The 13,490-nt window shown below is 39.9% G+C and overlaps 1 long non-coding RNA gene across 1 annotated transcript; it reads right to left on the bottom strand.

Annotated features, from left to right (window-relative positions):
- Positions 1-250: 250 nt before the first annotated feature.
- On the bottom strand, positions 251-13,277 carry LOC107796864 (uncharacterized). The gene is made up of 2 exons (XR_001650527.2): positions 6,044-13,277; positions 251-1,246 (listed from the first exon to the last, which is right to left on the bottom strand). It is a non-coding gene; the product is annotated as an uncharacterized LOC107796864 (long non-coding RNA).
- Positions 13,278-13,490: the final 213 nt, after the last annotated feature.

Genomic DNA, 13,490 nt, shown 5'->3' with positions numbered 1-13,490 from the left:
AATCAAAGGAATATATTGAGTGACTTTAGCTCCTAGCTATACTTCTTGAAAGTACAAGGGGGATAAATTATTGTCCTTTTTTTTCTTGACTAAGTTGTTGACTGGTTTACCAATTTGTCTACTAAGATTTGATGCAAAGCAAATAGTAAAGACAAATTGTAAAAGTCATAAAGTAAATAACACCAGATATTTTTATACTAGTTTGGATTCAATGTAACTGCTAGTCTAGTCCTATTGAGTTGCAAGAGGGTTCTCTCTTCAAAGTTCCTTGAAATTTCTCGGTACAAGTGAGTTGATGTTGCCAAGCATACACCAATTGCTTCTTAGAACACAAGTAACTCTCTATATTTTTTTGATACAATGCCTCACCAATAATATTTTTCTCTTTCTTCTCTCCACTAGTTTCACAGTAAATCTAGAATAGACTATGATACTTGTTGTAGTAGAACAAACAGCTTGAGGTTGGCTTGATCAAAGTATATCCCTTATCTATATCTTGAGGGACGATCTGTTAATATGGGTCTTGGCCGGAGCAGATCTTTGAGAGATAGGCAACCCGAATGAATTGATCCTTGGAGTGAACCTTAATTGATTCCTTCCAAGAACAAGGTTGTAACTTTACTGTAATTGATCCTTGAAGCTCAATATGATTGGCATGCTTCCCTTGAATGGCGTAACTGATTGGCCTTGCAAATCTCCCATATTCCTATTTGATATGATATTTCTTGGTGTTCATGATTGATGACCAATAACAATTTTTCCATCTGGATTGATTATGTTATCTTAACCTTCCTTCTTTGGATAACTTTCCGGATTCTATGTTGATTCAGATTTCCTTTCTTGATCCTTTTGCTTCGCAACGTCCACTTTTCAGATATAGTATTCTTCTCCAGAATTTTGGTTGCATGCAATAAGAGTAAGTTATTTTTCATTATTAAAACCAAGATCTAACAGTTCTAACAGCCTGGTTACAATTAAATACAGTTCTAACTACACTAATTAACAACTAACTATACTTCTGTTAGTTACATACACCAATATTCCAATTGTTTACCCCAAAATTAGGTAACAATTAAATTTACATGCAGTTTAAAGGATGTGTGATTTAATTCAACACGAATAGTTAAGAATAGCAAATAAATGAACTAAAGACTAAATAAATGATCAAACCAATCGCAATGTTATGACCAAACCTGATCTTAGACTGAACAGCAACCTCGTCCTTGATTGAACCCATGGTTCGAGCCTAGTCGTGAATGAAGAATATTGCAAGTGAGTAAAGTTCTTAACAGTATCTAAAAGGTGAAAATAAACTTTTATTTCCTTAAATTGTGTGTTACAATGTATATAATCAGAAGAAAAAAAATTCCTTTATGTAGTAGGAGAATTTAAGTCTTAGTACAAGTCTAAAAGAGATAAAAAAAATTCCAGTAATTATTGATCCACAATGAATTTTGAACGAGATTCATGCCGTGATTCTCGGTTAAAGGAGATTATTACAGTCCCATATTAGTCGTTCACAATCGTCCACCGCGTCTCCCTTGGTCAAGAAGTTATATTAGGTCTAGGGTGCATCGCTTTACAATATCCGATGTTGGATATATCATTCACCCTTTCTGGTTAAAGGCGATTATTACTCCCCCTTCATTCTTTCATCGGGTAATCAGAGTAAACATTGCCCTTATTTTACCTATACATAGATAGTCCCCTCGTTTTCCGAAGGGTAGATTTATCGAAGCAACGGGAAGCGAAAAGTGAACCCCGATTCCTTCCTTCGTACATTATGACCAAGTGAGTCAATGAAACATCCTATCAACCACGTCGTTCTGAATTCGAACACGTGTCAGCAACTTGTTGATTGCCCTCGAATTTGAAATATCGCATATTGATTGTTCTCCTCCTATAAAAACTCCAACCCTTTTTCACTTCTCCACTTTCTGATTCCATAACTCTTCGACTTACAATCGGATTCTCTAGTTACCATTAACTCCTTCAAATCTTCATACATTGCTCCTTAGACCTTTATATCTTCTTCCTCAGTCTTCATACATTCTCTTTGAAGCTTCAACTCAGACCATCATATCTTCATCCCATCTTCAAATCTTTATATCCTTTCTTCAAACCTTCATATCTCCCAGATACCAATGGAAAAAAACTTCCAAATCCGTGCCTCAACAAACTGCCCCCTCATCTTCCTACCCGGCCACAGATGCCGAGGTGACCATCCCTGAGGTGGCCCATGAGCCTCCCTTGAAGAGCTTCATACCCAGGGGATGCTCCATCAGGAGTGACTTCAACAACGAGAAGGCCTCCAGTAAATAAGAACAAGGCGAGGGAGCATGGAGGTACATATGCTCCGTTATTGAGGAAACGTTACCCAAAGTCCGGGTAGACTGTAACTGGGAAGGCAATAAGGTGGTTGTTCGGGCCCAACGAAGACATCACCACCCATGTGGAGGGGTATTTAAGTGTTTATACTTACCCCTTCACGCTCGCCTTGGTGGACCCTATAGTCCTTGACTTCTGCAAAAGGTTCGAGGTCTGCCTTGGGTTGATTCACCTGTCCTTTTTGGAGGATGTAATCCTCCTTCGACACTTTGTAAACAACACCAAAGCATCTTGGTTCGCCTTTGACCATCTACTTCGTCCATACAGTCCCCGAATCTTTCCAGTAGTGTTGATTAAGCTCGTTTGCCGAGCGAGCAAGGCTCCATTCTCGAGCATTGACGTAGACCGAGATCGAAGGTAGTAGGGGAGGTTCGTTCAGGTGAAAACCAAAGACCTCATCTCCTCTGAATTTCTATCGTTTCCCGAAAAGCGGAATCCATCTCGTAAGCCTTTTCCTTCTCGTGTATTTGGCATTCCCTTTTATTCTTTTTCTAATTGCTTGTGTTGGCTATTGTACAGCAGTTGCTCAGGTTCCTAACATAGTCCCTCGCTTTAAGGAATGGATCGAGGCCATATGAACATAGATGCCCTACTCCGAGCGTGCATGGCGCAAGATCTCGAAGGGCAAGTGGGAGACCCGTTCTCATAGTGGAGTTCTCTTAGAATGATTACATTCATACACTTGACTTATATTTTCTAAGTTTTCTTCCTTCTCACAAGTTTGACCAAGACCATCGAGCTTAGGCCGTTGGATGAGGGCGAAGATATGTTCGCGCTCGCGGAACTCTCTATTTCAAGGGCAGCCCGGGGCTGCCACAAAGGAGAAGAAAAGGAAGTCTTCGGGCTCCCGGGTACCAAGGTGAGGAAGAAAAGGGTGGCCATCTAGATCTAGTGATGTCAAATCTTGGTTAGTACATGCCTTTTCCCAATGGGAAGTGACTGTTGTGCTGTCTGTTGCACTGTTGCAGGCAGACACTTTCTGTAGTTGCTTTCTAGTTGTACACTTGACATATACTTCTGTCAGGGAAACACCAAGGTATTAGGTCCCTAATCTGGTTCCTGTGAATCTAAAGCACACTACCCAAATTATCTTGAGTCGATTAACTTGAAGTACCAGGCATGCTTCAGGTCCTTTATCTGATTCTCTCATGAAGTAAGTTGTTTTACCTTCCTTGATGGTATTTATACGTGTGTGACATCACTTACAATGATGTAAGCAAGGTAGGTAAAAAGCCTTCCACAGAAAGTTGACTGCTGCACTGTTCCTGTACAATAGCGTGTGCAGGCAGCAACTTTTCGGCTGGAGAGTTGACTTCATACAGTCTCCTCGGGAACTGGTAGGGACCTGTTCCCTCAGCTGTTCCTTCCATTCTTCCTCACTTGAATCATTGCTATCAGGTTTGAGTACCAGGTTCTTTTCTTTCTTTGGTTCTCTTCTTTCAATGTCTATCTTCCTCTTCGTCTCGTAGGTCTTCAGATTTCCAACCAGCTCTTCTGTGGTCAGCTAGTGCAAGTCCTTTGATTAAGCAAATAGCAGTCACCTTGCTTTCCCAAGGGCTAGATCCCAACCTGGAACTTTGTGATCTCAGGGTCTTGTAAATGTGCAACGGGTTCCTTATCTGGTTCTGGATGGTAAGTTTGTTAGATCATCAAAACATAAAGTAAAGTACTTGTGCCCAAGGTACTTGTAACCTATCATTTTTCCCCTTTTTGATGACGACAAACTTAAAATTTATATTCCCCCAGAGAACTAGATCTCCATATTGTTCCTCCTACGAATCAGCCATATTCCCCATGAGAACCAAACCTTAGGAGCTGATCACAACTGGTTCCTCAAGACTGTTTGGCAAATCATCAAAACTCAAAGTACCATAACTTATCAATTTCCCCTTTTTGATGATGACAAACCCAAAATTGATATTCCTCTTAAGAACCAAATTCCTCACATGTTTCCTGCGGATCAGACCGATAATCAATATATTATCAGCATCCTTCCCCTATGAAGCAGAGCCATCAACAACGTTCCCGCTGCGAAGCAGAGCCATCATTCATGCACAACACAACATATCAATTCGATTATGTTCCTCCCCCATGTTGACACCTATATAACGTCCCCCTTTTGGTATCATCGAAAAGAATAACAGAAGAAGTACCACCAAAAAGAAGTTCAGCAACATTAACTCAGGCCACTAGGCAATACAGCATAAATAATAAGAAGAACAACAAGTGAATGTCAGTGCACAAAATAGAGTGATTTCCCACAGTGGAGTAATTATAATAAAAGCACAGTAGCTTCAACAATATATATGACAATTTAAACCACTAAAGTACCAATGTCATCAAATATAGGGATCAAAAGAGGATAAGAACTCAGGAGAATTTGGAAGGAGTGAAAGACATGGATCACTGGGCAGGAGAAAACGTAAGGGGCTAAAGCCTTGATGAGCTTGTCCCTTTATTCATTTACTCTTCTTTGATCAATGATCATCGGCTCTCTCAGTTCCTCCACCTATTTCCTCAATCTTTCATTATCACCCTTAAACTTAGCTTTCTATTATGCCAAGGGTCCTCGAGGACCAGGTTCTCAACCTATCTGAGTAGGTTGAACCATCAATCAGATCACCAAAAATCTCCCCAAGCATCGTCTCATCAAGAACAGAATCAGTCCCATGCACATATAGCATCATAGTATCACGAAAAACATAGAAGTTTTTTACTTCTTATTCAGAAACATTGGGACTTGGAGGAACAAAGAGGTGATTCTATTCTTGGAACTCAACAATGTCAAGAAGTTCCTCCATTTTTCAGCAATATTAGAGTCAACACTCTGCCTTACAGCATTTTTTGAGACTTCAACATCTTCTCCCTCCAAACCTAATGGCTCAACCTTTTGCTTCTGTAAGGAACCAGGTTTCTCACTTACACTACCCTTTCTATCCCTAAGCAGCCATGTCTCCCTCTTCTTCTTCTCAATCTGTTTACCCTTATCATCTGCTGCATCTTTCTCAGCCAACTTTATTTTCTCCTTTTTTTAAAATTCTTTCTCACAAATAGAGATTTTTCCACTTCATTCTCTCTTCCTCATCAATCAGCCTACTTTTCTCAATCTTCTTTACTGGATCGGAAGTTCATTTAAACACAAAACTTCAAAGAGAAAAAGATCATCATTAAAATTGACCTCATGAGAAGGACTTGAGGGATCAGGTTCCTCATTCAGTCCTCATATTTAACAATTTCTCCATCCTTCAAGACTTCCACAAATCCAACCACAATTTCAGCCTCACGCTCTAGAATATTAGATTTACCATGTTCCCTTTCAGTTAAACTTCCATCAAAATCTACCAAAGACTTCTTGGGGTTTTGATTTTGATGGAGTTAGGTTTTTGGAAAGTAAGAGAGTTGGGTTCACTTCTGTCATATTTGGAAAGAAGGATTATTTTGAGACAAGGTTGATTTTGGTTTTGAAGAAAAGAATAGGTTTTATTTGGGTGTAAGATAGAGAGGTTCCTTTTTGGGGTAGCGGGTCAGTTTAGAAAAGGTTTAACATTTTGGACTTCAAAAGGTAGGAGGAGAGGTAGGAGAAAGGCAGAAACAAATTAATGACATGACACTTCAGCAGCTAAAAAGGCATATAAGTAATGAAGAGACTACTAACCTGAGTCGCAGGAACCGGGTTCCTTGACGGTTTTTGAAAATTTTGAGCAAAGACTCCTAGAAGTGCAAAGTCACTATTACTTGTTTTTGTCCTGCAACTGCCATATATGTATACCTGTAATAGTAGAGATTTGAGTTAGATGTCACTGAAAAACACTTTTAGCATTGTACCTTTCCTTCTTAACATAGCCAATCATCGAGGGACCAGGTCCTTCGTTGAGCTTGATCAACTCCAACTCCAGACGATTTCTTTCAAAATGTTCCTTGCTTAGTGCCTTGGTGAAGATGTCTGCTACCTGATCCTTCGTCTTCCAGAACTTCATACAAATCAGAACCTTTTCAACATTGTCCCTGAGAAAATGGTGTCTGACATCAATGTGCTTAGTTCTCTTGTGTTGAACCGGATTCTTTGCCATGTTGAGAGAATTGGTGTTTTCACATAGAAGTGGTACACAATCAATGTATACACCAAAATCTTCAAGGTGTTTCTTGATCTGTACTATTTGAGCCCAACAAGAAGCAACAACCACTTATTCAGGTTTAGCAGTAGGAAGAGCCACACAGTTCGTCTCTTTGTACCCCATTAGATCAAGCATGACCCCATAAAATGTGTCGTTCCAGAAGCGGTCTTTCGGTCCACCAGATATCCAACATAATCACCATTAGTATATCCAACCAATTCAATGTTATCTCCCAAGGGATAGTAGAGAACTAGGTCCTGCATCCCTCTTAGATATCTTAGGATTCTCTTGGCATCTTTCAGATGAGATTCCTTTGGATTGGTTTGAAACTCAGCACAAAGACCTACACTAAAAACAATATTTGGTCTGCTATATAAGTGACCCTATGATACCTCTATACATGGTCTGATTTATAGGGGAACCAGGTTCATCCATGTCTAGACAAGTAGCTATGGTGATAGGACTGTCAATGATTTTTTGATGTCTTCATGTCAAATCTCTTCAACAGCTTCTTGATGTACTTCTATTGTCTTATCATTTGAATACATGTTCAGGATGTACATGACATTCAAAATCTGGAGGTAGCTTGATATAGACTCCTTTCTTGAAAAAACCATTCAGGAAGGCACTCTTCACATCCATTTGGAATAGGGTGAATTCAATATGTGAAACAAAGGCAATGAGGATCCTAGTAGCTTCCATGCGAGCTACAGGGGCAAAAGTCTTATCATAATCGATCCCTTCCTCCTTATTGTATCCTTGGACAGCATGCCTTTCTTTGTTCCTTATAGTATTTCCATGTCCATCCAGCTTATTCCTAAATACCCACCTGGTCCCTATGATGGTTCTGTCTGAGGGTCTAGGTATCAGGTGTCGCACCTTGTTTCTTTCAGATTGATGTAGTTCCTCTTGCATTGCAATGGATTTCCCTGCACTCCTTGTTTTGCTACTTGTGGAGTGTCTTTCACTACATCTCCAACTCTTTCTTTAGCTTCAGTGGTAGTAATTGAAGTACCGGGTTCCTCTTGAGAAGTGGAAGAGGATGTTGCATTGTATTCACCTGTCTTCTTCATCTGACTCATCATATCAACCTTCCCATTTGAATTATCAGATATTTCCCTTAGCACACACTCTGTGTTCCTTCAAATTTGAATTTGGCAGAACACGAACCAGGTCCTTCTTGACTAATTTATTCAGCAACGTGAAACTTGCATGACCCAGCCTTTTGTGCCACAGCTCAGCATTACCATTAACCGCACTCAGACAGCTAAGATCCCAGGAAATACCCAGCAAGCTATACTTCAACCTCTTCACGAAGTACGCATTTTCAATAGAGTGGTAAAGAGGCTTCCCGATCCTTCCAACTCCCAGAATGTATCCTTTTTTGTTATTTTCAACGGATGCACTCCCTCCTTGCAGGGCCTTCAGTGAAAGGAAATCATTTGTTCTTCCAGTTATGAGCTTCGAGCAGTCACTGGGTCACTTATAATGATAGAACGAGCGGATCAAACTTCTTTTTGCGCATGCAGGCAACACATATTTTCTTTTCAGGGAACTAGTTTCCTTATCAGTACGCCTCTTTTCAACAAGATTTTGTTTTTCTGCAAAGACTGAGTTTTAACTTTACATGAGTCCTTGCAATGACCAGTTTGACCACAGTGAGTGCACAACCTATTATCAGTACTTTTTGTTTGTTTTTTCAACAAGTTATGTTCTCTAGTTACTTCTTCCATTTGTTCTCTTAAATCTTCAAAGGAAACTACCATATCATCACTTTCTTGCTCCGTTAGCAGCAATTTTCTCTACTAGAGTATTCTTCTCTTTGCTAAGGTTCTCTATGGTTTTCTTCAAGTCAACAACGACTACCATCAAATCATCTCTAGATTGTTCAGCATCTCCTAGCTCTATGATTAGGGCATAATTATCATTAACAAAACTATAATATGTATCAATTAGAACATTTGCTAATGACATTAATTTCTTCGAAGAGTAGGACTTCAGATTTCTCTGAACATCCCTAAAATTTATCTCATCATTGTAATCCTCTTCATCCTCATCGGACTGAGCCATCAATGCAAACAATGAATCATCTTCATTTTGGATTGCCATCATGGAGCTGCTTCCTGCATCTAGTTCCACTTCTGATTCACTAGAGGTGTCTCCCCATGCAGCAAGAGCTTGCTTCACAATATTGTCAACTGCACTTTTTCGGCTGAATCGTTTGTCAGGAACCACTTTTTGCTACTTTGTCAGAGTTGTGTTTGTGATGCTCTTGTTTCAGAAATGGGCAGTCTTTGATGAAGTGTCCAGGCTTTCCACACTTATGACAACAATCATTTCCTTTGGAGTTCCAGCAAACTGGAACTTCCTTTCTTAGGGATCCCACCATTTTTGCGACCCATCTTCTGAAATCTTTGTGGTCTATTGGTTGATTAACTTTCCTCAAAGTTTGGTGGAGCAGCCATGTAGATCTTTTATAGGTGTTAACTTTTTAGAAAGAACCCGCTCGGATACCAACTATTAGAAATATAGCGTCCACCAGACTGTATAGAGAACCGGGTTCTCTATGAGTTTCCACTGAAAATACTGATGAACCAAACTTTATAGTGATCTAGTCCTATATCAGTTTGGTACATTGCTAACTGCGGAACCAGTATGTAGATGAGACACAAGATAAGTTCCCACTGTATAGAGAACCAGATTCTCTAGCAATTCCTACTATAAGCAACAGACTATGCAACCAACCAGTATAGGGAATCAGGTTCTCTAATTGTTACCACAATAGCTCGGCAGTAAGTAAAGAACACAGAGGATTGTTACGTGGAAAAATCCTAACTCAAGGGGACAAAAACCACGACCTACACTTGTAGGCTTTCAACTTCACAAACTTGTAAATACCTATTACAGGCCACTTTGTAATGACTCTATTACAAAGAATTCAACTAACTTGTGGTACTCCTACCACAAGCCACTTTGTGAATCCCTAGTTACAAAGAATTTAACTAACTTATGATGCTCTGACCACAAGCCACTTTGTCACTCTACAGATACAAAGGCTTTTACTCTAACTTGTAATAACACTATTACAAGCCACTTTATAACTCTCTAGTTTCAAAGACACAACTCGACTAACTCTAGCCAAGACACAAACTTAGAGGGTTTGTGATTTTAGGTTTCCTAAAATCAGCTTCTAAGAAAGCAAGATAGGAGTTACAATTGAAGAACAAATAACAAAGACTCAACAAACCTAAGGACTTAATATATCTTCAATCTTGGATCTGGTACTTGAGGTTACAACAGCTTTGTTCTTGAAAGAGGTTGTAGCAAGCACTTGAGAGGATATTTTCTTTTCTGATTTTTACAAGTGTTGAGAGGAAGATTCCTTGCGTCTTGCACCAGGTTTATATTGCAAAAAGACAATGGTGATGTCAAATCTTGGTTAGTACATGCCTTTACCCAATGGGAAGTGACTGTTGCACTATCTGCTGCACAGTTATAGGAAGTCACTTTCTGCAGTTGCTTTCCAGCTGTACACTTGACATATACTTCTGTCAGGAAAACACCAAGGTATTAGGTCCCTAATCTGGTTCCTGTGAATCTAAAACACACTACCCAGATTATCTTGAGTCGATTAACTTGAATGATTGTACCATGCATGCTTCAGGTCCTTTATCTGGTTCTCTCATGAAGTAAGTTGTTATACCTTCCTTGATGGTATTTATACATGTGTGACATCACTTAAAATGATGTAAGCAAGGAAGGTAAAAAACCTTCCACAGAAAGTTGACTGCTGCATTGTTCTTGTACAATAGCGTATGCATGCAACAACTTTCCTACTGGAGAGTTGACTTCATACAGTCTCCTCAGGAACTGGTAGGGTCATGTTTCCTCAGATGTTCTTTCCACTCTTCCTCACTTGAGTCATTGCTATCAGCTTTGAGTACCAGGTTCTTTTCTTTCTTTGGTTCTCTTCTTTCTCTATCTATATTCCTCTTCGTCTCGTAGGTCTTCAGATTTCTAACCAGCTCTTCTATGGTCAGCTCCTGCAAGTCCTTTGATTCAGCAAATAGCAGTCACCTTACTTTCCCAAGGGCTAGATCACAACCTGGAACTTTGTGATCTCAGGCTTTTGTAAATGTGTAACAGGTTCCTTATCTGGTTATGGATGATAAGTTTGTTAGATCATCAAAACATAAAGTAAAGTACTTGTGCCCAAGGTACTTGTAACCTATCACTATATGTATGTGCATTGATTATTGCCAGTTGAACAAAGTTACAGTGAAGAACCAGTATCCTTTGCCTCATATTGATGATTTGTTTGACTAGCTTCATGGTGCACGAGTGTTTTCAAAGATTGACTTGCGTTCAGGTTATCATTAGTTGAAGATTCGGGAGTCAGATATCCCAAAGACTGCTTTCAGGGCTCGTTATGGTTATTACGAGTTCCTTATTAGGTCATTTGGGATGACCAATGCCCCAGCAGCCTTTATGCATTTGATGCACAGTGTGTTCCGGCCATATCTTGACTCGTTCGTCATTGTCTATATTGATGATATTCTGGTGTATTTCCAGAGTCGGGAAGATCATGAGTAGCACCTAAGGACAGTGCTTCAAACTTTGAGAGAAAAGAAGCTATATGTAAAGTTCTCAAAATGTGAGTTTTGGTTGGATTCTGTGGCATTCTTGGGCCACGTGGTATCGAGTGAGGGTATTAAGGTGGATCCGAAGAAAGTGGAAGCAATGCAGAGTTGGCCCAGACCATCCTCAGCTACAGAGATCCGTAGTTTTCTTGGCTTGGCGGGTTATTACCGTCAATATATTGAGGGGTTTTCATCTATTACAACCCTTATGACCAGGCTGACCCAGAAGGGTGCTCTGTTCCAGTGGACGGAAGAGTGTGAGGCGAGCTTTCAGAAGCTTAAGACAGCTTTGACTATAGCCCCGGTTTTGAAATTGCCTACACGTTCGGGGTCTTATACTGTCTATTATGATGCCTCGAGGATTGGCCTTAAAGCAGTATTGATTCAGGATGGTAGGGTGATTGCCTACGCGTCCAGACAATTGAAGGTACATGAGAAGAATTATCTTATCCATGATCTCGAGTTAGCTGCTATTGTTCAAGCCTTGAGGATCTGGCATCATTATCTGTACGGTGTGCCTTGTGAGATTTATACTGATCATCGGAGTTTGCAGCATCTATTCAAGTAGAAGGACCTTAATTTCTGCCAGATAAGGTGGTTAGAGCTGCTGAAGGACTATGATTTCACTATTTTGTATCACCCGGACAAGGCCAATGTGGTACAAGTTACGATTGTCGTACACTTGTCGTTTTGGAACACACCGCAAATCACGCTACATGAAATGGACCCGCGATTCGCGACATGTTTATTTTATTAAAGTTCAAAGTTGTTATGGTCGAGTCGCATGAAATGCACACCCGAATTGGGGATTACGTATCGTGACCATGTCAGGGGAGCCGTACCCATAGTCACGATGATTTATTTACTAATCGCGCCTAAAGCAAACTACGATTATCCAAAAGCTTGATCACATGAAAAGGTTCTCAAGAAAAGCTAACTGGAAAGACATGCTACAAATGATTAAAAATAATTTAGTACATCACCAAATCTACAATTTTATAACCTTGCATTGTGAACAAGACCATTGGTTATAGAAACTCACGTTATCTAACCTTAATCAAAAGGAACTTTATAAAGAAATGAAACAGGTCTCATTCCCGGCTAGTAGGAGCTGGGGTGCGAAGACTTAAAGGGAAATTCACGTTGAAACAAACGAAAACCAGCAAGAAAAGACTTTAAACATTTTGCCAAATCAACATATCAAATACTAGATTTTAACTAGATAGTTCAAAAGAAAAGAAAGCAATCTCAACGTGATTCATTCACGATAATACTCCAACAGATTTGATATTACAATAACACTTTAAGCGCTTAAGAGATTTAAAAGTTGGAATTGAGACATAATTTAAAAGTCGATAAATTGATATATTTGTCAATAAGAGATCTAGTGGAGAAAAGTAATTGTGCCAAGCATGGAATGCAATCTCGATGGAGGACAAGAATATTTACTCTGCCACTTGGAATAGGCCCATGGAAATATATGGGCCAGCAGTGGTAATATTTCAGCAAATATATATGCTACTAAAAATATAATTGGCCTTGGAAAATCCTCCTGAGAACAAAGGCCCCCATAAAGGCAAATTGCATCACATGGATTCGGATGCGTCAAGCGTTTTTTACCAAGGACAATCTAATGAATGGAGGATTCAAACTAAGCAATAGATGTTACCTCCGTCAGAATGTGTAAGTGCGAGAGCTTTTTGCAACGTAACAAAAGAAACTTGGAATATGTTCCTGAACCCTTTTGGCTTGCAGTTGGTCACAACATGGAATGAATGAAACCTTCAGCAGCTGGACTCTTTGGAAAGTTCAGAAGGACAAGAGGAAACTGTGGCAGTCCATCCGCAGCTATTATATTGAAAAAAAAAAAAAGAATAGAAGATGCTTCGAAGGAGAAGCAACCTTAATCTCCGCTTCCATATCTATGTGTCTTTTGGATCTGGTTTCCGGCGGGTTCGGTGGTGAGGGAGTTGGTTGGTTGGTTGGTGTGAGGTGAAGAAGAAGGAGCAGCTGATGCAATTTTTTCAGTGTAGAAGGGGGTCCCTTTCGATCTTTTTGCGCTGAAGAACAGGGGTCTCTTTTTTCTTTTTGATTTTTTGCTGTATCCCTTAGGTCTCTTGTTTGAACAGAGAAGAAGACCAAATCTGATTTTGGGGCGGGGGGGGGGGGGGGGGTTTAGTCCCTGCGGCGGATCTTTGATGCCCAGGCGTCAAAGGGACGATAATCATTGGATTAGAAGCAAATAGATGGTTAGGATTAAATCTTGTAGTTAAGTGGATTAATGGGTTGGAAAGAATGAGCTAAGGGTAATTGGGTTGGACCATATCTTTTGGGTTTGAACTCAAGC

Source organism: Nicotiana tabacum, chromosome 8, assembly GCF_000715075.1.
Source record: "Nicotiana tabacum cultivar K326 chromosome 8, ASM71507v2, whole genome shotgun sequence".
In the NCBI taxonomy this organism is placed as follows: Eukaryota; Viridiplantae; Streptophyta; class Magnoliopsida; order Solanales; family Solanaceae; genus Nicotiana; species Nicotiana tabacum.
The sequence above is the reverse complement of the archived record's forward strand: the minus strand, read 5'-3'. Positions and strand labels throughout refer to the sequence as shown.